This window comes from Misgurnus anguillicaudatus, unplaced genomic scaffold (genome assembly GCF_027580225.2).
Source record: "Misgurnus anguillicaudatus unplaced genomic scaffold, ASM2758022v2 HiC_scaffold_28, whole genome shotgun sequence".
Taxonomy (NCBI): Eukaryota; Metazoa; Chordata; class Actinopteri; order Cypriniformes; family Cobitidae; genus Misgurnus; species Misgurnus anguillicaudatus.
The window spans coordinates 7733527-7757233 of record NW_027395278.1 but is presented as its reverse complement, the minus strand read 5'-3'; the positions used below and the strand labels follow the sequence as shown (position 1 = coordinate 7757233).

At 40.9% G+C, this 23707-nt stretch overlaps 1 protein-coding gene and 1 long non-coding RNA gene across 2 annotated transcripts in view; one reads left to right on the top strand and one right to left on the bottom strand.

Moving 5' to 3' along the window:
• LOC141362609 (ALK tyrosine kinase receptor-like) overlaps positions 1-23707 on the bottom strand; it is an 810085-nt gene that overhangs the window by 657413 nt on the left and 128965 nt on the right. The gene's annotated exons all lie outside the window — the stretch shown is intronic.
• LOC141362610 (uncharacterized) lies at positions 3962-5598 on the top strand. Its single transcript, XR_012368335.1, has 2 exons — positions 3962-4753; positions 4832-5598. It is a non-coding gene; the product is annotated as an uncharacterized lncRNA (long non-coding RNA).

The following is a 23707-nucleotide window of genomic DNA, read 5'->3' as shown; positions in this document are numbered from 1 at the left end:
TGATTTGAAAGAAGGTCATTCATTTGAGTTTCTCAATGGTGTTCAATTAAAGCAGAGCTGAGCTGATCGGGAAAAGGCTTGATGTGCTACTAGAAAACTGGAAGCGGGAGAGACAACATCTTGCAAAGGGCACCTTTACAAAGCAGAGACATGGTTTACTCAAGGAATTTTTAATATTCTAAAGGGTAAAGTCCAACCCAAACAAGTTTCACTTGTCTACTGGGTATATATAGCTCAAGAGCAGTGATAAAATTATTCTGCTAGTGCCTAAACCAATATTTGCAAGACTTGGTAGACATGCCTACTTTCTCGGCTATCGTTCTGAAACACATTTTAACTACAATTGAGCTTGACTTTTTCAAGACTGGAAAGTCACAACATGCAAAAGTAGTGACAGAGATGATGGCATGGTGACAGATGATGGCATGGCTTAATAATACTGACAACGCAACATATGCTCAACATCATGTTCAACGCTTCATAGTAACATCTCACCTTTGCAGCAACCTTGTCTCTATAGTTTATGAAGCAATTCTAAAGATCGGCTTGTTAAAGGAGGAAAAACTGTCCTTATAAAGTTAGATCAACTGAAAATTTACTAGCTTGTCAGTGCTGGTGTTTGGCAAAAGTGAGAATGTAAGGTACCCAAAGTCAAGAGAGACAAAGTGCACTGTAGCCCAAGGCATAGATCATTAAACAACTTACAGACGCAGACATCTAGTTATGCAAAACGAGAAACACTGTGCACAGTGAGATGGAACCCAAATGAGCAAGGGTGTTGAAATGTTTTGGGGAGGGGGTGCTTAGGTTTTAATTTGTTTTTCATCAGTCCTGGCTGAGTTGTAATTTTTGAGTTTAATATTTCACAGTTGCCACAAAGTAACAAGAGCCGTTATTGGGTAGAGGTGTGATTCTTAGTTGATTTTTAGTTATTCAACCCCACAGTTGGGTATATGTCAAACGTGATGTGACCGAAGTGGAACCCTGGGTTAATCATTTCTGCTTACCAGCATGTGCTATTGTAGCTTGTTATTGTTGTCGTAGTATTATTATTTGTGTTATGTTCTGAATGTTTCTGTCTGAATGTTTCTGAGAAGAACATGCTTTTGTCAAATAGAAGCTAAAGAAATTGCGAGAGTCAATGAGAGATTGTTATGTTCCTGAGGCCAATAAAAAAATTGTCAGCAACATGGGGGTGAGAACAGAAGATTTACACAAGCAACAGCAAAAAACAAACAAACAAACAAAACGAAACAAAACAAACAAACAAACAAACAGACAGACAAACAAACAAACAGACAGACAGACAGACAGGCAGGCAGGCAGGCAGGCAGGCAGGCAGGCAGGCAGGCAGGCAGACAGACAGACAGACAGACAGACAGACAGACAGACAGACAGACAAACAGGAGGCACTTACTTCCTTGATGCATTAATGTAATACTATGACATAAAGACCTCAAAATTGTAGTCTGCCACCCACAGCACAACTGTTACAACAGAGACAATTGTTGAATAATCATATTTGTTATCCTCTTATAACATCTAAATATTTAACCCTGTAAAACCCTCGGTTGTAATATTACTACATCAGTTTAAAATCTAATAAAGTATAACTGTAAATGTTTTTTTCTCTTTAAAAACACATTTACACAACTAAAAAGTCCTAATGTTTAACCCTGCAATGATTTTGAATGGTAGATTTTGTAAATATGTGTCACGGTCTTGTCAGACATCTGTGCTATATGTAGGTCTGAGTGCATCTGACAGGACCGTGACAGTATTATGTTCTGTGTGGGGACATGTGGAATCACATTGTGTGTGTGGCTTCCACATGTTCCAGGTGTCTTGTTGCTGTCGTGATCTTGCCAGACCTTAGTATAGGTTCAGGTCTATGTTCTGAGGGCAAGGTCAGGGCAGCATTGTGTTTATGTGGGAACACGTGTGTTTTCACATCATATATGTGTGACACGTGTTCCCAGTGTCTTGTCACTTTTACCCTACTCCCTTATGTACTCGTGTCTTACGTGATTAATTATGTTCACCTGTTCCCCATTGATGTGCTGTCTTTATAATGCCCTCGCGTCCTCTGTGTTGTGCTCGTGCGTTGTCGAATGTTGTATGTCAGAGTTTCATGTTCTCCGTGTGCTCTGTTGCAAGTTCCAGTTTTGTTCCTGTTTAGTTTGTGTCCCATCACAGTGTTTAGTTTATATTCTGTTTTACCCCCACGTGGGTGTTTCTGTTCCGTTTAATAAATATATAGTTTATTTTTGATACATCCTTGCGTTTGGGTTCTCTCTTGGTTTTTCTTTATTCGGTGTTTATCACACCGTGACAATATGTTTGTTTTCTTGGCCGTGAACTTACAAAACCTGCAAACCTGCCTAAATACTGGACTAAATACATCAACAATCACGTAAATAAAATGCCTAAAATATTTTGTTATGTGTCCAGATCATGCCGATTTTATAAGCTTCCCAGACAGTATTGTGTGAATTCTGTGGAATGGGTGAATCCTTTAAAATGTATAAATGTGAATGGAATTGATTTGCATCAAGATTAATAAGCATATTAGTCCTGGTTAGTAGAATTCTTAAATAAAAAACACACTGTCTTATCTACAATGTATATAATGTGATTTATATTATACAAATTTGAAAAAAAAATACTTTGAGATGGAACTCTGATATAACTGATGAGGAGGAATGTGGTGACGCCTCTCAACTATATAAAACATTTTTTAAACTTTATCTGCTCATATGATGAATATGTTGACATGACGGCAACAAAACCAACCCATTCAAGAACACAGACCTTGCCCCATAACAGGTTTTACTGTCTGAAAAAGGATATTTCTGTTATCGGCATCTGCTTTTATATACCACTGGAGTACCTCAGAAGGTTTGTGTCAAGGCATGATCACGGCTCTGACAGATAACACCAATGAGTACAGTTTCCAAAAGAGAGAAGTTTTCATAAACAACAAAATGGGATTACTATCATTGAACATGTTTGTAAACACAACTAAACACAGTAAATACCAGTTTTCTTTCAGTTGATCTGTTTTTTTTAAATACAATCTGAGCATATTTTTATAATAAAATGATTTTTCATAAAAATATGGTTTGTCTGGTTATTATGTATTGTGTGATTATGTATATAGATATATAGGCTATTGTTATTGAGCTACATAAGCAGTACACCATGCAGAGTAACTCTTAGATGTTATTAACATTTGTTCATGCAGTGAGTGAAATCACAGCAATTCTGCTACCTCATATGCCTAATGTCGAATATTACAACATTTCCATAAAAACTTAACAAAATGTCAAAAATGTAAAAACCCATTGATTTTTGCATTAGAGGACTCTTACAACAACATATAAAAGGTTAAATATTTTTTTCAAAGTTTTTTCTATATTTGGGTCTTACAGGGTTAAATTGAAATTTTCAGAATGTTTTGCACAATCATAATATTTTGGTTTTATAAAAACTGAAAAATAGAGATCTGTTCTTACAGTCGTATCCCTTCAATATGGGGTGTTTGATGACAATCTAATCCAATCTATAAAACTTTTTTTTGTTGTTGTTTATGCCTCAATCCATGATTATAGGCAATCATCATAGAGAGATACAGTTGATACACCTTGTTACTCAGTACAATGACCTGTGACACATCACCTCCTACCTAATAAAATTATAGCTGTTTTCACACATATAATCTTGACTGGTGAATTAATGCACTCTAAAAACCGTTGGGTTATTTGTTTTACCCAATAGGTGGGTTAAACATATTGGGTTGTTCTGTTGGGTTATTCCTAGCTGGTATTGGGTTATTTCCATAACAACCCAGAGAGTTGGGTTAAAATCGGGCTCACGTCACGCATTTTGAATTTCAACGGTTGACCGGTGCCACGGCTGAGTGCGGACAGACACGAGAGGTACGTTTTAAAATATATATCTCTGTGTAATGTTTTATTTTTCTACAAAGTGTCTTTAAGCTCTAACACACAGTAAACTGTCAGTCACGTTTAAATAAGTGTACAAAAACGCTGTTGTCTAGTTTTTTTTCCGTTACACCTGTTCCATTGATTAACTGTTACCGATGCCAAACGCGTTTTTAAGCCATCATAAACGTAGAGAGACATCGCAATTTATTTTAATACTAAACAGCACCAACAGCATGGTCACTTACAAAAATGAATAATTTCTTCTTTTAGTAGTATAACGTTAGTTTCATGGCGTATTGATTGCCATATTGCTTTAACCATGCTTTCTGTAACAGACAATGTTTTTTGGTTTAAAGTGTAGTAAAAACCGTTTTTTAACTTTTGTAAGGGATGCAACCGGGTGTTTTTTGCTCCAAATATTTTATTTTGGCGGTCTGTGTTATAGACACAGAGCTGTAATATAAATGTGATTCTGAATGTAAATGTCTTAAGAAATGACTCGATGGCATTTTATTGTCGTCTTACTTCAGTATAATCCCTGATAAAGCGCTGTTTAATCATGCACGTCTGTTTACTGTAACCCCGGTAACGGTTGAATTTGCAATTCAGCGCCATCTACTGTCAAAGTAGAGTATTTATTCAGCGTGCCAGATGTGTTTGCTTTGAGATTTAATTAATTATTATTTTCTTTAAATGTAGACATTCTTGGAGATGTTGCATTCAAAACCTTACAAAATGGCCAGCAAGATGATTCAGCCTTCCTACAGTACCAAGAGGCAAAGCAAACATTTATTAATTTGCAACCTGTAAGTATCATTTATGACACTTAGTTTTTTTATCCTGTTTATGTGTGCATATTTACATTGTGAAAATTCTGTCTTCAGGTCAGAAAGCAAACATAATTCAGTATTTGGAGGAGGCGGTATGACGAAGACCCCATGTCCTCCTATGGGATGAATTCGACTAATCACAGGCCTTTGTTATCGTGGGGAGGCATGGCCCAGGAGCAAGACCAGCAGTTGACACATGCTTTTAATTTTTTTTTTTTACATTTTATACAGAGTATCCCAAGCCTTTCACTACTGTTAAGTAGTTTCTGTAACACACAATACATTTTGTACCATGTGATGTTTCCTGAACACACTGTCACCTGCTTAAAGGGACAGTTCCCCCCAAAATGAAAATTGTCATAATTTTCTTCCTCTCCTGTCGTTACCAACCTGTACACATTTTTTTGTTCTGATGACCACAAAGGAAGATATTTTGAGTAATGTTTGAAACCAAACAGATCATGAGCCCCATTGACTGTCATAGTAGGAAAAAAGAATACTATGAAAATGAATGGGGCTCATGATCGGTTTGATTTCAAACATTCTTTGAAATATACCTTTGTGGTTATCAAAGTAAAGACTTATATACAGGTTTATAACAACATGAGAGGGAGAAAATGATGACAAAATGTGTGAACGCTTTTAAGCAGTTTTTAGTTGGATAAGATTGAGTAGATTTGTTTTGTTCTTATGTTTTTGTTTATTTATGTATGTATATATTTATGTATGTGTGTATGTATTTATGCTTCTATACATGTCTGTATTTATACATTTAAATGCAGGTGCAAATGACTAAATGAAAATAAAGCATTATAAATGTATTTGTAAGTTTTGTATTATTTATTTATAAAGCAAATAATAGTAATAAATAGGAATAATAATAATAATATTAATAATAATAATGGGGTTAAAACAGCATTGCAAAAATAACCCAACAAATTGGTTATTTCATAACCCAACTAATTGGGTAAAACTTTCTACCCAATGCATTGGGTTAAAATAACCCAACAATGGGTCGGTGCTATAGTAACCCACCATTGGGTTATTTATTGGGTTATTTTTAACCCAACTGTTTTTAGTGAGTGCTAAAATGCTCTTAAGAGATCATGTGTGAACCTTCTAAATCAGTCCTTTGTTCACCCTTTGTGAAGCCTTATATATAGTTTTTGCTGTTTGCTGAGGTTTAGAGGAAGCATCCACTTTCTGACAGAGTTTGCTGTTTTTTTGGTACTGTATTTTGGTAGGTGTAAATGATATCTCACTGATAAAAAGACAATGTTGTTGCGTGTGTGTGAACAGCACATTTTTGAATTTACTTGTAAAAACAGTTTATGGTAATTTACCGAAATTGCTGTTAGGCTGAAGCTTATGTTTACCACTTAGTGGGAAAGAGTAGCAATTAAACACTGACACAAGTGCCAAAGTAGTAACTGCAGCGGTAGAAGTATTATTCGGCTTGAGTACCATCTGTAGCTGTAGCGCACCTTTTTACACTACGTAAGACAGGCAATAATGAAGAAATGTAACTTTAATAAGTTCATTTGTGATGCTATTAGAAGATGCTAATTACTTCAAATCCCAAATGCACAGACATAATGATGGTAAAAAGCAGTTGCCAGCTGCAAGTGATGGTGTTAATTAGGTTTAACATTTCTTCCTCCTAATACAGAGGAATTCTTACACCATGGCTCAGGAATGACAAGAATAATTGGAAAAGTCAAGAAGTTTTCTTGCTGTAGATGGGAGTTGGGTGATGGTGCCATAGAGGCAATATATACAGTCTGTAAGGCAACAATATTGCAGAGGTCTCTGTTGAAGTAGTCAAATGCAAATGCAAAGGTTACAGTAATGAGCACAAGATTATGAATGACAAGAGCGACACCAACCCAACTCCAAAACACACTGAACCACAGCAAATGGTGGCAAATCTGTTTAACATATGGATGAAATTGACTAGCATTACTGAACGTCTAGACAGCCTAGCTCATTCTGTGTACATTAAAGATGTTTCGCTTTTTACACACGCTTGAATATCTTGACCTTGATGTGGCCCAACTTTAAAGCTGCTGTTTTTTTGTGATATTTTCTATATTTTTTTTAACAGAATTCAGTTTTCAAGTAGGTCCTACTACAGAGAACAACTGGTTTGGTCTACATCGCTCTACTTCCCGCATGTATGACGTCAATATAAGAGTTTTTGACTAACCTCCGCCCACAGGAATATGCCAATCGCCAGCTAAGCCAAACTGAAGGAGGGACTAAGGAAGACATCAGCCCATTTTTAGGAATACCAACATACAGTACCGGAAGTTCCGGGAGTCTTCCGCATATGGATAGCGGCTCCCTGATGCCCATAAATTAGTTATCTCCCAGAATCTAGAGCGAGCTAGCAATAGCACGCATGTGAGACTGTGCTCCAAACCACGTACCATGCACATGGCAGAGAGGAAGGGGGAGACCATGCGTATGACCTTATTGTAAAGTGTTACCAATAATTGCATAGACCTAGAAATATTATGCTATTTGGGGGGGGGGGCTTTGAGATACCTCCCTGAAATGACTTTTTGCAGGTTGGGATGTTTGCACAATGCAAACTAAGCCTTTGTTTCTTTGTTATGTAGAACCATGGCTTTGAACCAGTTTTTTTCCCAGTTGGTTCATTCCGAACAGAAACAGTATTTTTTGACGTTTCTGGTTTTCGGTTCAACTCTAAAATTGACGTTCCTGAGCCAGTTAGAACAAAAAAATTATTTAGTTCCCGAACCGGTTAATAACGTTCCATGTCAGCTGTGGGACATACAAAGAAGTAGGCTGATCATTAGGACATTAAACTTAAATTATTAGTCTACAAAAGTCTCTATCTTGTCGTCAAACATTAAAAAAGGCTACATTATATAAGCTGCATAACTGTAATTCTGACATGCCTATTTGTTTCAGCATTATACATGAATTAAGACAAGGACAATTTCTGCCATGTCGTTTATTGGCAAACAACTTAAACAAATGTTTTTATTAGAAAAAGAATACTGTGGTATTTCGAGATCATTTTGTTTGTATGTGTCCTGTCAAGAACAGAAAACGTTTGCTTGCTATTTGAAACGCGTCTCTCCGTGTATGCACTTTTGAGTGAACTTAAACACGCGCACACACACACAGACGGACACACAGACATAAAGTGTAAATTACGTTGTTTTTCAGTGCTTTACTCGGAAATGTATTTTAATAGACTATAGTATGAGACACATTCAACCGCATGTGCGTCTGTGCGTACAGAAAATTGTTCACTTTAGTGCCTTTTTGAAGTTAAATTGTTTAAAATCACTTAAGTGTTAACATTTGCAAGCCTTTGAAACACATGCAAATGATCAACATTCACCCTATTAAAATTTGCGTAGGGGAGACCGGGGTTGGTTGTCACAATTTTTACTCATGCATGAATTGCCCATCTTCAAAAAATCTTTCAGCAGTAATTCCTACATGAAATGAAACTTTGGAGTCTTGGCTTTAAATGTGTATACCTTTTACTTTTCGAATGTATTGTAACAGGAAGTAATTAACCATCAAAGACACTCTAACACAATGTGACAACCAACCCCATCACGGGGTTGGTTGTCACAGGGTATGGGGTTGGTTGTCCCTATAGAGGTTCAATAGGATTTCAGTGATAAATTGGGATCTGAAAAGATAATGTGTAACTTTTTAGTTTTTTAAGCTAGAAACGGCAAATAAGTTTTAATATGAATCCCCCCCTATGATAGTTGTCATCAATGCCCCTTATGTTTAAACAATGAAATTAAAGTGGGTGATCAGTTACTTGAACAGGCTTTATGCCCAGCTGCAGTATGAACTTCAGCCAGCTCCTTGTTTCCTGTCTGCCATTATTGGACAAACTGATTAATCCAGGTGTGTCTGATTATTGTTGTTGTGACTACTGAGGTCAGGCACACCTGGATTAATCAGTTTGTCCAATAATGGCAGACAGGAAACAAGAAGCTGGCTGAAGTTCAGGAAGTAGTGCAGCTGGGCATAAAGCCTAATAAAATGAAATAATTTTTAGTGTTAAAACCTCTTTATTTAATGCTTTATTTTATTTTAACAGCAAACAAAAACAAACAAACAGTCTTAAAAGGTCTACATGTCCAATATTCTTATGTGACAACCAACCCCAACTGACTTCTTGAGAAACATGCTAAGCTAGCTGCCACACGGCTTTAACTTGATCGCTAAAAAATGACTCAAAATAAAGCTACTACTTTTGGCTTTTTAATGAGTGTTTTGTTTTTGAATGATTAATATCCTACAAGATCTCAACACAAAAACAACACCAACATGAAAAGTTACTCTGACCCATAAAAATAAAACATTGTCTCCTAACCTCAATGTTTTGTGTCTGTTCAGCAAAATTTCAAGTGCAAATGAGTAAGCTATTAAAGGCTAACAAATTGATATCAAAATTGTAACACAGTGCCATGTAGTATGTCTGGAATAAGCCGTGTGACAACCAACCCGTGAGACAACCAGCCCCGGTCTCCCCTATTAGTACACGAATCGCATGCGAGACAAATTGTGGGTTGTGATCTGTACAGATCACAGATCAACTGCGATCCGTTACACCACTAATTAGTATAAAAAAAAAAACATCTTGAGATACTTGGTAGCCTACAATATTTACCTTCTATGATCGATCATTAGAGACTTGGGCTTCCGCAGGCTACTTGCTGGTGGCAAGCTTCTCATTCTCTGATGAGTCAAGGACAACCAGAAGTGAACTTCACCAAGTCATATTGCACAGAATTCTTGTCAAAGAATGAAAAATATAACGGTATTAACCAGCTACCATTATTTTAAATAAACGATTCTGTTCCGGAACATACTTTTTTTTTAAGTTTATGGTTTCATTTCAGTTCCTTGCAAAAGATCAAAGTTTCTGGTTTTCGTTTTGTGAACCGGTTCAAAGCCTTGCCAACCACAACAACAACAATAATAAAAGGGATATGAAAATAATTGAAAAAAAAAAATGAGATTGGCCTCTTTACTATTGCACAGAGCAGAAAAAAAACTTTAGTCTTTCATACTCATACCTGTACACTGAATTCATACTTCATTTATTTAAAAGCTGCAGTTCTTCATTCTGTAGCTCTGCTGTTTAGTCAATACATTTGATATTTATTTATTTCGATACTGTCTGAAGCCAAATTGCTTCTTTTTAGGAGCAGGGCCAATTTAGGTAAAGATAAAACCTGGAAAAAACAAGCTCATTTGATTAGTGCAAATCTGGAAGTTTGAACCCATTTCATTTGAGTTCCTTTCCTTGGAAGGAATCAAAGAGCAACCACCACAGAATCAAACCTTTCTAAATGCTACTCTCAAAGAAAAGCAGGCACAAATGCTTCAGCTACTGTACAGCATGTTTTTTCTCAGTAAACAAAGCAATGCACCTTACTGCACACAGTGCAACTCCAACTGCTCATAATGATCTCATTAACTATATGGAGGTTTGTCAGAAAACATCATTATGTAAACATTTATTAGGAAAAAACACACACTAGACTTGTTTGCATTTTCTAAAGAAAATTTGACAAATGGTTACCTACTGTACCTAAAACTTTGCCAATGTTGATAAGGTATTCTGAGTTTTTTTCAGATTTCAATTTTTAATGATTGTATGATTTTATTCTACAGCAAAAATAGTTTAAAATTAACTGGGGTGATACTCTTAATAAAATTACGCATTTGTACCCAAAGGATGCATTAGTACCTCGAGGTACTTTACTGATACCTCAGGGATAGGGCTGAGATGATACATCGCGTTTCCCATTAGAAAAACCTGTCTGGAATTAATTCTGAGTCGCAAGGATCCGATTCTGTGTTTCATGCACAGCTTGTGCATGTACTACGGCTCTGTGATCAGTAGGAAGTCCTTATCAATCTAAAAATCCCTATGAATACTATAATGTGTTTTTAAACCATAAACACATTGAACACATTGTATTACACCAAATACACAAAATAACATGTTTTTAGTAACGTAATAAGTGCTCTTTAACGCTGTGCAAATCCCAGCATCTGCAGCGCGTTTCCCACAAAGGAGAAGCGGAATAAACCCACCCTGACACAGGAAGAACATGCAAACTCCACACAGAAAGGCCACCTGACCTAGCAGGGGGTTTATATTATTACATACATAATACTGTTTATTATGAATTTTACCATTCACAATTTTCTTTGACCATTTCTGTTTAATGGTGTCTGTTTATCTTTATTAGCTAACACGTTTTGTCATATATGGTTTGTGTCATATCTTTGTTACAGTTATATTGCTGTTCAGTTTTGGTCATCAATAAGGCATCCAAGTTCAAGAACAAGCATTCCACTCTCTGTACCCACAAAAGTCATCCTACTCCAGTTCATATCCTAAAGTCAATTTTCTTGCATGAAATTCCTGTATATTGCATGCCTTATTGGAATGGAAATTGTTGATGACATCACTCTGGGTACCAAACACAGTACCAAATAAATGAAAATTGCCAACAATATTAATAACTTTTTTTATTTTTGCTTCTAAATTGTAATATCATTCTGAAGTAAAGTATACATATATTTTTATATATGATACCGACTATAAGTATGGAATGCATAATATTGTACAAAACATGTACAATAATTATAATATATTTATAACATAAAATGTATATTAATTACTGTAAAAATACAGTACATTGCTTGGTGTACTGTAAATTGCATTACAGTACAGTTTTAAGTTATACATTAACTTGCTTTGCGTGCTGTATATTGCATTACAATACAATGCTGTAAATCAAAATACAGTAACTTGTCGGCAACCGTGCTGCCAGTACCCTACTGTAAAAAATACAGGGAAATCATTACCAGTGTACCGTCCCAGTGACAGCATTTGAACCTTTAGTTCTGAAAGTATATAGATTGATAACTCTCAACCTGCACATACTGAGATATAATTCACCCAAATATAGCAAGACAAGTTATGCAGTTACATTTTAATGTTGTTTGTCTTTTGCATCAGATTAGACGCACAAGTAAAAGTACAGTCATCGTTTTTTTTTTTGATACATTAAAAAAGATAATTATTTCAATGAGAAATATATTATTTGAGAAATATATTATATAACAGTATAAAAGTATTACAAACAACTCGCATTGCAAACCTTGCGAACGGAAGTCGTATGATCACTTTATACAAAGAACTCAGTTAACGCAATGCACACAGGTCTCGTTCAAACATCAACAAAACATTACATCACGACGCATCGGTCACGGCAGCCAATAGCGTTTCACATTCCAAGCTGATGTAATGATGCAATCAGTCAAAAGACACACAAGAGCCAATGATATTTTACAATCAAAGTATAAAAAATTACATATTGCTTCTCTTGGCGGCAGTTTTTGAACAGCAGATCGGAAGTTTACAGCAGATTTTACAGCAGAATCGATCGGTTGACCTCTTGGAATATTTGTACTCTTTAAAAAACATTTTTGTATACAGTGTGTTTTATATTATAGTGTTTAATAAATGAATTCATATGTAATTTACCTAAATTGCCTGAGTAGTATAATGTGTAATATAAATATAATTAAAGGCGGTATGCATGATTTTTGAAAAACACTTTGGAAAAGGGAGTCGGGTCGAGTACCAAAACACACTTGTAGCCAATCAGCAGTAAGGGGCGTGTCTACTAAACAACATTGTTGCCTGGGTTGTGTATGTGTGGGGCAGGTCTATCAAAAGAAGGTCCAGATTCTATTGGGGTATAGGGGTGTGTTTGTTTAGGTGATTTCAAATGTCAACAATGGCTTTCAGATATCATGCACCCCGCCTTTAATCCTGTAGGTTTAAATTAAAAATCATATAATGTCATCATTGCAAAATGATACTGTAATATATTAAGTTTAACCTTCTGTCGGTAGAGGCGCTAATTAAGTAATACATCTTTGTGTCGTATTTAGGGAATGGACAAACATCCTAAACAATAGTATGTGTTGGAGGATAGGTTTCTATTTAATGTCTCATCAGGACCACTAATGTAATTTGTTCATTTTTGTGTGTGCACAAATTACAATTGCAGCAGATGATATGACTGGGCATTGTAAATTTTACTCATGTATATTAAAGCAAATAAAAACAGGACTGGGAATCTATAAGCTGTCTTATTAAATAATCCGCTATAGCTGGAGGAAATGAAGCAATTGATATTCAGACCTTTACAGGGTAATGGATCAGAGCGCATGACTTCCACTGTTAGGCTGACTGCGTGAAAACGGTAGCACATCAGTTAGCATCAATCAGCCTGAGATCAGGTCAGAGCTCAGTTTTTAACACATAGCACTCCCTGCCCTTTTCTTCTCCTCTCCTCCCGGCAGAAGCTCTCGGCTGTGCATAATCTAATTTCAATACCCACCCTACAGCAGCATCCTGTGCATATTACTGGAGCAAAATAAGCTCTCTATTTTTGGCCTTCTCTGACTTGCTTTGGAGGCTCAGTCATACAGAACAAAAGATGATAGTTTGAAAAATATTTTTTTTTTCTCAAAAACATTTTGCATGGTTTAGAAAATCTGGTTAGTAAGCTGTCAAATGAGAACCAAAATTATATTTGTGCTGTAAAAAGATACTACTGCATCCAAAATCGCATGTTACGAGTCTGAGAAAACTCAGCTAAAGTCATTTTTGTGATTTTTCTACATAAAATCAGCTTACATAATGTAAAGGACATTATGTGAAAATAACCTTAATTTCCCTTTCAGTCGTACACTAAGACGTCACGTCGTGACCGACAAAATGGGGAACGTGGTTCGCTGGACCAATCTACTTCGAGAAGCTACTAAAATGCCAATGAACTTGGCATGCAGGTATTTGCATCGGCTGGCGTCACCGCGCGAGTATTTAACGAGCAGCAGGTGCAATACCAAATCAACTCTTTTCGCTTCGAAAGCGGGCAGATCAACTGCTATTGAGAAGCTCTCTCTCTGCTCGTGGGATACACTGCGTGCTGAAATTGGTTGGAAAACTTCAGCACTTCAGCGGAGGCTCGCGGAGAAACGGCCTGTGTCTGGAAAATTTGAGACATAAAAATAAGCGTCCTTCAGGTCCATGGCTGCAAACCAATCATGTGGACAAATGCATTAAATTATGCTTGTGGGCGTCAGCTTTATGAACAGCATCTTGTGTAGAGCTTGGTTTGGTGAACGAAGTCCTGGATCGGTCGCAACCTGATGCTTTTCTTGGGTACTATGAAGTAAGGGCTGTAAAACCTAGGCCGTGACTCCGCTCGGGTTGGGTTGCTGCAAATGAGACCCTTCAGTGTTGGCTTCACAACCCAGTCCCGAGGAGAGCGTGGCACAGCGGTTTGCACCATGTAACTATCACACCAGCATGCCGTCTCACTTTCACACACACTAGTATGCACAAATGCCTCCCCCATGGGGTGGGGAGCCACGCTTGCAGCCTCGGGGGTCTGGACGGCACCCCAGCAGTACTGGCACATGAATTGCCTCGAGTCGTGGGCTGTATATCTTGCTCATGTCTGTTTCAGCAATGATCTCCAAGGCAAAGATGTATTAGCTCGCACCAACAACATTGCGATTGTTGCGTATATCAATCGCCAAGGCATTTTCCGCTTTTGTCACCTGTTGCATCTCACCCGTCATCTCCTCATATGGAGTCAGAAGAATCTGAGGTTCCTCCATGTCATTCACATACCGGGGTCACTTAATACAACGGCAGACTCTTTTTTACGAGCAAATGTTGACTCCACCCCCAGTCGGTTCAGCTGATTTGGAAACGTTTGCTTCTCCAGAGACAACCTATTGTCGCCTGTTTTATTCACTAACCGAGGAAACACTCGGTGTGGATGCACTGGCACACAGGGAGGACGAAGAACACATTTTACTGGTTGCGCCTTGCTTCAGGAAACGAGGGTTACATACTTTAATATTGACTAAGTGGGGCCATGTCAAAGATTGAACTGAAAGTGAAATCAAACATTGATTCTCCTAATCACATAATTTGATTATGACATTTAATCTTGGATTTCACAGCAGAGTCACATATTAGAGAATTACACTTTCAAACGTGTATAAGACACATCTGTACATAATACTTATCAATTTAATTCTATACCAATGCAACAAGCAGTATCGCATGGTACTGTAAAAATAAACTGATAGTTTGTAGAATAAATGTTAATTCGTCTTACACCATTTTAATGGTGTGTCTTCTTTACCTTGACCTGACAAACGACAACAAACACTGACATTCAAAGTTGGCTATTGAACACGTTTGTGGATATGTGTTTGTGTTAGGCAGATCATTTTGAATAAGCCTTTACTACAAACTGGATCCATGGGAAAATATGTCTAATTCCCTAAGATTTTGGTCAAAGAAGTTGGTCAATATTGACAGGGTAGCAGCTGCTGCAGATTCATTGGCTGCAGTTCTATGGCATTCCAAGGGTGCTATATTAGATTTTGAAGGCTATCTGAGTTCAGTGAAAACAATGACTACGTTTACATGCTGTAAATATTCGGGTTATGGTCAGGTTAAGGTCAGGTTTCGGGTTTCTGAAACATTCGGAATAACCCGTTTACATGTGTGAGCAGAGAGAGTTTCCCCTGTTTACATGGAATTGGCAATATCCCGATGTAAACTGTGATTAAAAGGTAAATGCGGTGATTTTGCGTGGCTCACTAGTGCGTAACTGTGCGTTATGCGGTTTTACCGCCTTCATTTACTGCATTTAAATCCAGAACAAGTTGCACCGATGTAGAAGCAGGGTAGGCTAAGTTACATGTCTTTACTTTTTTGAGAAAAAGATTAACAAGCTATACTAGCCTTCAGCTAAATATATTTTTGAAAAAAAAAATTAATTGAAGAACAATTTTCTAACAAGAAGGTTTTTAAGTGCAAACTTACAGAGCATCGGTAAACAGAGAACACAACAGTGTCTTAAAGAAATTAAAATTAGACAATATGTATGCACCTATAAATGTACAAAACAAATGCAATAGCTTACAGAAGGCAATGAATATTTATTCAGGGCATTTTCAATAATATATTAGTAGATAAATTAACATCTATAAAGTATGAAAACGAATAAATCATTATTTTGGCTAAATTAAGCTGGATAGATCATTTTTAGTCTGACGGATTTGTCATCCTTTCAGAACAAGCTTATATGCTATCTATAATAACTTACATTATATCCTGAGTGTTACTTGGCCGAAAATATGTAGAAATACATGCAAGTAAAAAAGTACAGAACAAAAATGTTTAGCTCACGCGGATTGAACGAAAAGCCGCTAATTAAGTGGACTGAGAACGTGCAGAAACAGTCGAGTCGGCAGATGATCATCAATGTTATAATGTTTCACGCAGGTACTGTTGATGATAAACTTTCATATCTAAATGTCCAGGTAAGAGTCAAGTATTCAGTCAGTTAATAATAAAGCCACCGGCGTTATTGGCTGCAGCTTCCTTATCCACGGAGCGGATGCTGTATACAAAGAAAAAAGAAAAGATTTTTATTTTAAGTGGTTTTAATGCTGGTAAGCAATCAGTTAAATTATGGCGCTTTGTATTTGTGTTGATCAGTTAAAGTAATTTTAATCTTAGAAACTGCATCTAGATGCAGACGATGCTACGGTATTATTCTGTCATCTTTCACTTTTTTCACACATTCACTGTATTTAACGAAATATGAATAGCATAGTATTACATTTTGAATTCAAATTCACAAAAAAGTTACTCTCATAACTATTGACAATCTATTTGGCCTTTATTATACATGTATGATGTGAAAAACAAGAAGGGCATAGCTATATTAATTTAACGTGAAAAGCGCGGTTGTTGCAATTGGTTTCCTCCTCGCTCTAAAAGTGTGGTGCATCTCGCCATGCTTACCTCTACTCCCTGCGGGTTTTTTGGCGCATACAAGAAGTTCCTCTACTAAAAAGACTAAGATTCATTCCGAATAGAACATGCGCAGTACACAAATCATTGTTTCTTTTGATGGGGATATGCCGATACGCGTTTACATGACCAAAATTTGGGGTTAGAAAAGAGGTAACCCGGGGGTAATATTGGGGATTTTAAAAACAGGAATATGAGCATATTCGTGTTTTTGCCGGTGTTAACATGAACGTGTGCGACCGGGTTATTGCTAATATTCCGGATTTGAATGGGTTATTGGCTGCATGTAAACGTAGTCATTGTGATGTTCAAGAAACCCGTTCTGACACAATCTGACATTTTTCACATGTGCGTTGTACTGCTGGGAGTAACTATAAAAAAAATGTGAATACTGTAGTCATAAAGTGATAGTAATGTTCAGCAACAATACGGTAGGAGGTTGCATGTCAGTGATGCTCAGTTGGTACTAAGGGGTCTGAAGTGCTAAAAATATTCCTCACACCCATTAAACCACCACTAGCAGCCTGAACTGTTGATACAAGGCGGGATGTATTAATAATAATAATTACAATAAATTATTCTTCTGGCAAATAATATAGGCCTATACTGTTGGCTGGTTGCGGTTGCCAAGCAACATGACATCTATTAATATGCAATGTGCGCTCACAGATACAGCTTATCCAGTAAAATTTTCTTGTCATTATTATTTGCTTTAAATAGCTTTTTAAATCTTGCTTATCTTCATCATGTTTTCTTGGGTTAAACTATACCCACCCCTTACAACCTACTCACCTTTCTCTACCAAGGTTCTATTACAGGGGAGACAACATCACACGCTGTACATTTCCCCGTTACCTAACCTACGCCACTTGAAATCTCTGGGGATCCTTGGTTCAATAGGCAAGGGATACAGAATGGGTAGGGTAGGAGAAGATGACTTCATGAGTAATTTTATCGACAGTCTTAGACTTTAATAGAAAAGTAAACAACAGTAAAGAACAACGTGGTGAAGGGCAGCTCGATAAAGTGGCGTAAAGCCTCATAAAACCTTTCCTGTCTGCGTTATCCCCAGTCAGGAGATGAGTATAGCTCTTATCTCCTTGTCGTTACTCTTTGAAGGACAATTTCTTGAAAAAAGGAACATGTGCACTAGTAGTGATGAGATCAGTTGCGCCCAATCAGTTGCGGTTCTCTACTAAAACAAAATTTGTTGTCACCCATGTGACAACCAAAGCCTTTGGAACTGCTTCCAAATGCTGTTAGTGACTCTAAGTTGATTGGATCTCTCCATCACAGCCCTGTTAATCAGATGTAATTAATTTTAGCCAACAACTGAATCTTAATAAATGCATGCAGGATGTGTTTAGCCTGAAATGTGACTATTAGCTGAAGAGCTATAGTTGTTATTATGGTCTCTCCTAGTAAATGTATTTGTTAGCAACACATCACAGGGAAACGTCTCGGTTACATATGTAACCCTCGTTCCCTGAAGGAAGGGAACGGAGATGTCACGTCGTGACCGACGAATTGGGAACCGCTTCGCGGGTGACCTATCTGCTTCGAGAAACCTTTAAAACGCCAATGAACTTGGCATGCAGATAATTGCATCTGCCGGCGCCGCCCCGCCGCACAGCTATTTAATGAGCGGCAGGTGCAGTTATCAAATCAGCTATTTTTTGCTGAGAAAGCTGGACAGAAGGAAAGGGTCCGGCCGATATCAGCAGTGGAACAGCAAACTGTGGCGACGGGACGTGACGTCTCCGTTCCCTTCCTTCAGGGAACGAGGGTTACATATGTAACCGAGACGTTCCCTTTCAGTCGGTCACTACGACGTCACGTCGTGACCGACGAATTGGGAATCCCTACCAAAGCGCCACTGAAGCTGACCCTTCCAGTGCCTGCATAAACCCTCCGACTCTCCTCTTTAAGGGAACGGAAATGGGGTTGAAGCAGAGGCCGGTCACTACTTGTTCCTTAACCCACGATAGTGACTAGGCGAACTGGGAAGCGAACTCGTCAGGCGGGACTAAGATCGCTGCGGAAGAAAAACCCTCTAGGGGTCTACCACTAAGGTGATGGATAAAAAGACACGAGGTCTATAAAAATACACTCTCTTAGCAACACTAGAGAGGCGCGGAACGAACTCCGCTAAGGGAAACGTGGTAAATCATAAACTTTCCACGGAAATACTCACAAAGAAACCACTAGGGGGCGCAATGTGGGCGCTAGCCTCACCCAGATAGTCAAGAATACATCTAGTGAGAGGCTGGCAGCCGATGCTCCGCAACATCGGTCACCAAGCGGTGGAAAAGACAAAAAACATTTTTTGTAACGTTTTTGCCTTAATGGCCTTCCATAATGGTGCGGTTTCTGCGCAGCCAAAAAGAAAGGCTCCAAGCCGACACAGGAGCCGTTCCTCGATGTTCTCACTGATCTGACGAGAGAACTCGAGAGGATACCGGCTCAACACGAACACTGTAGAATCTAGTGAACGTATTAGGTGTCACCCAGCCAGCAGCTCTACAAATATCTGAAAGCGAGGAACCACGAGCCAAAGCCCAAGATGAAGCCACGCTTCTGGTTGAATGGGCTCTCAAACCAAAAGGGCAAGGAATGCCCTGTTTCTCATATTTCAGGGCGATTGTGTCTACAATCCAATGAGACATCCTCTGTTTAGTGACAGCTTTCCCTTTCTGCTGACCACCGTAACAGACAAAGAGCTGTTCTGAGGTCCGAAAGCTTTGAGTGCGATCCACATACACACGTAGTGCACGTACAGAACATAACAAAGCCATAGCTGGGTCTGCCTTCGAAGGCAGCGCTTGAAAAGTCCCCCACCCGATCTCTAAAGGGAGTGGTGGGAACTTTAGGCACGTAGCCCGGCCGGGGTCTCAGTTTAACGCTGGATTCAGCCGGCCCGAACTGAAGGCACGAATCGTTGACCGAAAATGCATGAAAATCCCCTATCCTTTTAATAGAAGCCAATGCGAGGAGCGTCAAAGTTTTCATAGTGAGAAACTTGACGCTCACCGTCAGCAGAGGCTCGAAAGGGCAGTGCTGAACTTTCAGCACCATGGACAAGTCCCAAGGAGGAATAGAGGGAGGCGCGAAGGATTCAGCCTCCGTGCCCCTGTTAAAAACCCTAACGACCAGATCGTGCTGACCCACAGATCTACCGTCTATAGGTGCGTGATGCGCGGATATTGCCGCGATATCTACTTTAATAGTAGATGGTGACAGCCTCTTCTCCAAGCGGTGCTGGAGATATGAAAGCACAATACTGATCGAGCATTCTCGGGGGTCCTCTCGCTGAGAGGTACACCAAACAACAACCAGGTTCCATTTCAGCGTATACGCCTGTCTCATAGACGGTGCTCGCGCTGCAGCGATGGTGTTAGATACCGCCTGGGGTAAACCACCTAAAACCTCTGCGCCCCGTCCAAAGACCACACATGGGGGTTCCACAGATCGGGGCGAGGGTGCCATAATGTGCCAAGGAGTCAGCCAGGGAGGGACTGTCGCGAGGAGAGTGAACTCTGTAAAACCAATTCCTAGTTGTCCGGTACGGCGCAACTAATAGAATGCGCTCCTCGTCCTCCCTGACTTTGCACAGTGTCTGCGCAATAAAGCTTACTGGGGAAAACCCCGCGGCCAGCTGTGTGCCAGTGCATCCACGCCGAGTGTTCCTTCGGATAATGAATAAAACAGGCGACAATGGGTTGTCTCTGAAGCAAACAGATCTAACTGCGCACTGCCGAAACATTTCCAAACCAGCTGAACCGACCGGGGGTGGAGTCGCCACTCGCCGGAGCGCGCTGCTCGTGAGAGCGCGACTGCCGCTGTGTTCAGCGACCCCGACATGTGAATGGCACGAAGAGACCTCAGATACTTCTGACTCCAGAGGAGGAGAGACGGGCGAGATGCGACAGGTGACGAGAGCGCAGACCGCCTTGGCGATAGATATACGCTACAGCCGCAGTGTTGTCGGTGCGCACTACATCTTAAGCATCAAATCACGTTGACGAAACGGACGAGCGCAAGATATACAGTGCACAGCTCGAGGCAATTTATGCTAATGTCGCTGGAATGTCGAACAGACCCCCGAAGCGACGAGCCCGCCGTACGTGGCTGCCCACCCCGTGGTAGAGGCATCTTTGCCAACAATAGCATGCCTGGAGACCTCTCAGTGGCACCCGCACCCTGAGAAACGCTGGGTCTGACCACGGGGTGAAAGTGTGACGGCATCTCGATGTAATTATAATACTGTGAAAGCCAGTGAGCCACGCTCTCCTCGGGACTCGGTCATAAAGCCAACACTGAAGCGGTCTCATATGGAGCAGCCCGAGCGGTGTCACGGCCGCGGCTGCTGTCATATGCCCCAGAAGTTTCTAAAATTATTTCAGTGGAACCGCAACCCTGCCTTTAAATGTTGAGGCAAGCCAGAATTGACTGAACACGCGCTTCTATGAGACGTGTTGTTAAATCGACCAAATCCCGTTACTTTCCGAGAAAAGAGATTCTCTGCACGGGGCAAAGTTTACTCTTTCCCCAGTTGGCCTGGAGACCGAGACGAGCGAGGTGTTTAAGTACACGATCTATGTGTGTGCACAGCATCTGACGAAACTGAGCTATTATGAGCCAATACGCCAAAACGCAAACACCACTCTCTCTCTCAGGGGCTGCAGTGCGCCATCCGCAACTTTCATGAAGACACAGGGAGAGAGAGAGAGAGAAAGCCCGAACGGTGAGACTTTGTACTGATATGCCCTCCCCTCGAACACAAAGCGGAGAAACGGCCTGTGTTGGGGGAGTATGGAGACATGAAAGTACGCGTCCTTCAGGTTGAAAGCTGCGAACCAATCCTATGGGCGGATGCATTAAAATATGCTCCTCTGCGTAAACATTTTGAACAGCATTCTGTGAATGTGAATTCTGTGAATTCTCGATTCAGTACGCGCAGATCTAGGATCGGACGCAACCCGCCACTCTTCTTGGGTACAATGAAGGGCTGTAAAGCCCCGAATTTATCTCGGCTGGAGGGCCGGCTGGACCGCGTCCTTTCGCCAATAGGACAGCAATCTCCGCACGCAGTACGTGCGCATCGACAGCCTTCACCGTGGTGAAGCGAGTGCCTGAATATTTGTAAGGTAGCCGGGCAAATTGAATGCGTAACCGAGACGGATCGTGCGTAAAAGCCAACGCGACGGACTGGGAAGCTCTTCCCAGGCCCCCAGATACCGAGCGAGAGGAAATTACGGCACGATGTGTGTACCCGTGGCGAGCGGAGACGGGGAACTCAACGACGCGTGCTCTTTGGCCGCATTGTGAGATGTTGTGTGTAATGAAACACTCACCCGAAACCGCTGATGGATGCTGAGCAAAGGCTCCTTTGTAGATGTCCCGCTCGATACATCCGCTGGCGAAAGAGGAAGAGGAGAACTTAGGGTTTTGAGCCCGTCCGAAACTCCTATATGCCTCCGGTGATCTGGAGAAAGAAGAGGAATTCGCTCTTTGAGGTTAGTGGGTGCCGATTGAAGTCGGCGGAACACAAAACACTCCTCCGGGGTGGGGGGGGAGAATGATGCTTTCACCATCTCCTGAAGAGCGATCCTCTCAATCTTCAGATCGCCCGACTCAGAGCCGCTAAGTTTCATTTTCCACCTCTGTAGCGGGCTGAGTGGGCGGGTGTACTGCTTACGACAGGTTCCTCAGAGCTGCCGGGATGAAGGAACAAAAAAAGCCGTAGCAGGACGCCCTCGGCGAAAAGCAGACCAATATACTGACGTAACGGAGGGGGCAGCTAGGCTCCGACGTGGCATGATGCCTCAGTCTGCTCTAAAGCGGCTGATCATTGTTGGACACTCTCAGCCGCGTCGCCGAAATGGCTGGTCTAAAATGGAACATTTAGGACGATTATTAACGACCTACTTAATGCCCGCAAGACACAACCAGAGACGGCGTTCCTGGACCACCGGGGGGTGGGCATAGCACGTCCGGCGGCCTGTGGGGTGAACCCAGTCGCACGTAGCGCCAGGTCAGAGCCACACAGGATTCTTTAGTTGCCGGACCGTGACCTCAGCTGTGCAGATCCTTCAGTGCCTTAGCCTGGCGGACCTGCATCACGTCATGGCGCGCACGGCAGAGGCCGCCTCTCACAAGCCCGTGGGTCTGTGAGGGGAGGGAGGCTGGTCTCTTGGAGCAGCAACCTTAGCGGCCCCGCCGTCAGGAGAGGTGAGAGGTGATGGCTGAACGATCGGTTCCGGGAGGAAAACGAGTTTTCCACGAACGTGTCAACCAACATGCACCCCGGGAAGAAAGGCACAGAAGGTCGGGGCTGTTCTTGCAGTCCTGAAGTGCCAATCATCTAGGCGGGACGGTGCGGTGGGGGAGGAGCTCTCCGCTCCACGCAGACCGTCTCCGCGCTCCCGAGCGTACATGGCCGCCACTCGGGGTCGAGCACGGAAGCCCCTACCCAACCCGAAGGCGGGAGTGGGTCCGAGTCGGCGACCGAATAGACGACCCCCTCTCCGATGCTGTGACAGACATAGAATCCTCGTGAGGACTGAAAGAGGACGAGAGCGCGTAGAACACGCGCCACCCGTCTCTTACGGCACCTCTGGCTGTGGATGGGGGTGCTGAGAGTCACTGGACGAACCAGCTAACCGACTCAGCACCGTTTATACGGAGATAAGATTTCCGGAGTTTCGCCACCGCACCTTTAACGAGGCTCCGCAACGGAAAAACGGGGGTGACGTTCCCGGAGGTACGAAACCCGTCTCCGCCATCCAAGAGGTTCATGCTCTCTTAGGAGTATGAACCCTCCACGATCGCAGCCTCAGCATGCACTCTTGCGCACGAGAGAAAACGATCGTGGCCACCCGGGGACCCATACATTTGCCGCATCCAGAAACACGGACGGAAAGACATCTTTAAAAAGACGCTCCCGTCTCAGTGCAAGTGAAATGCTGTCTTTAAAAAGACGCAGA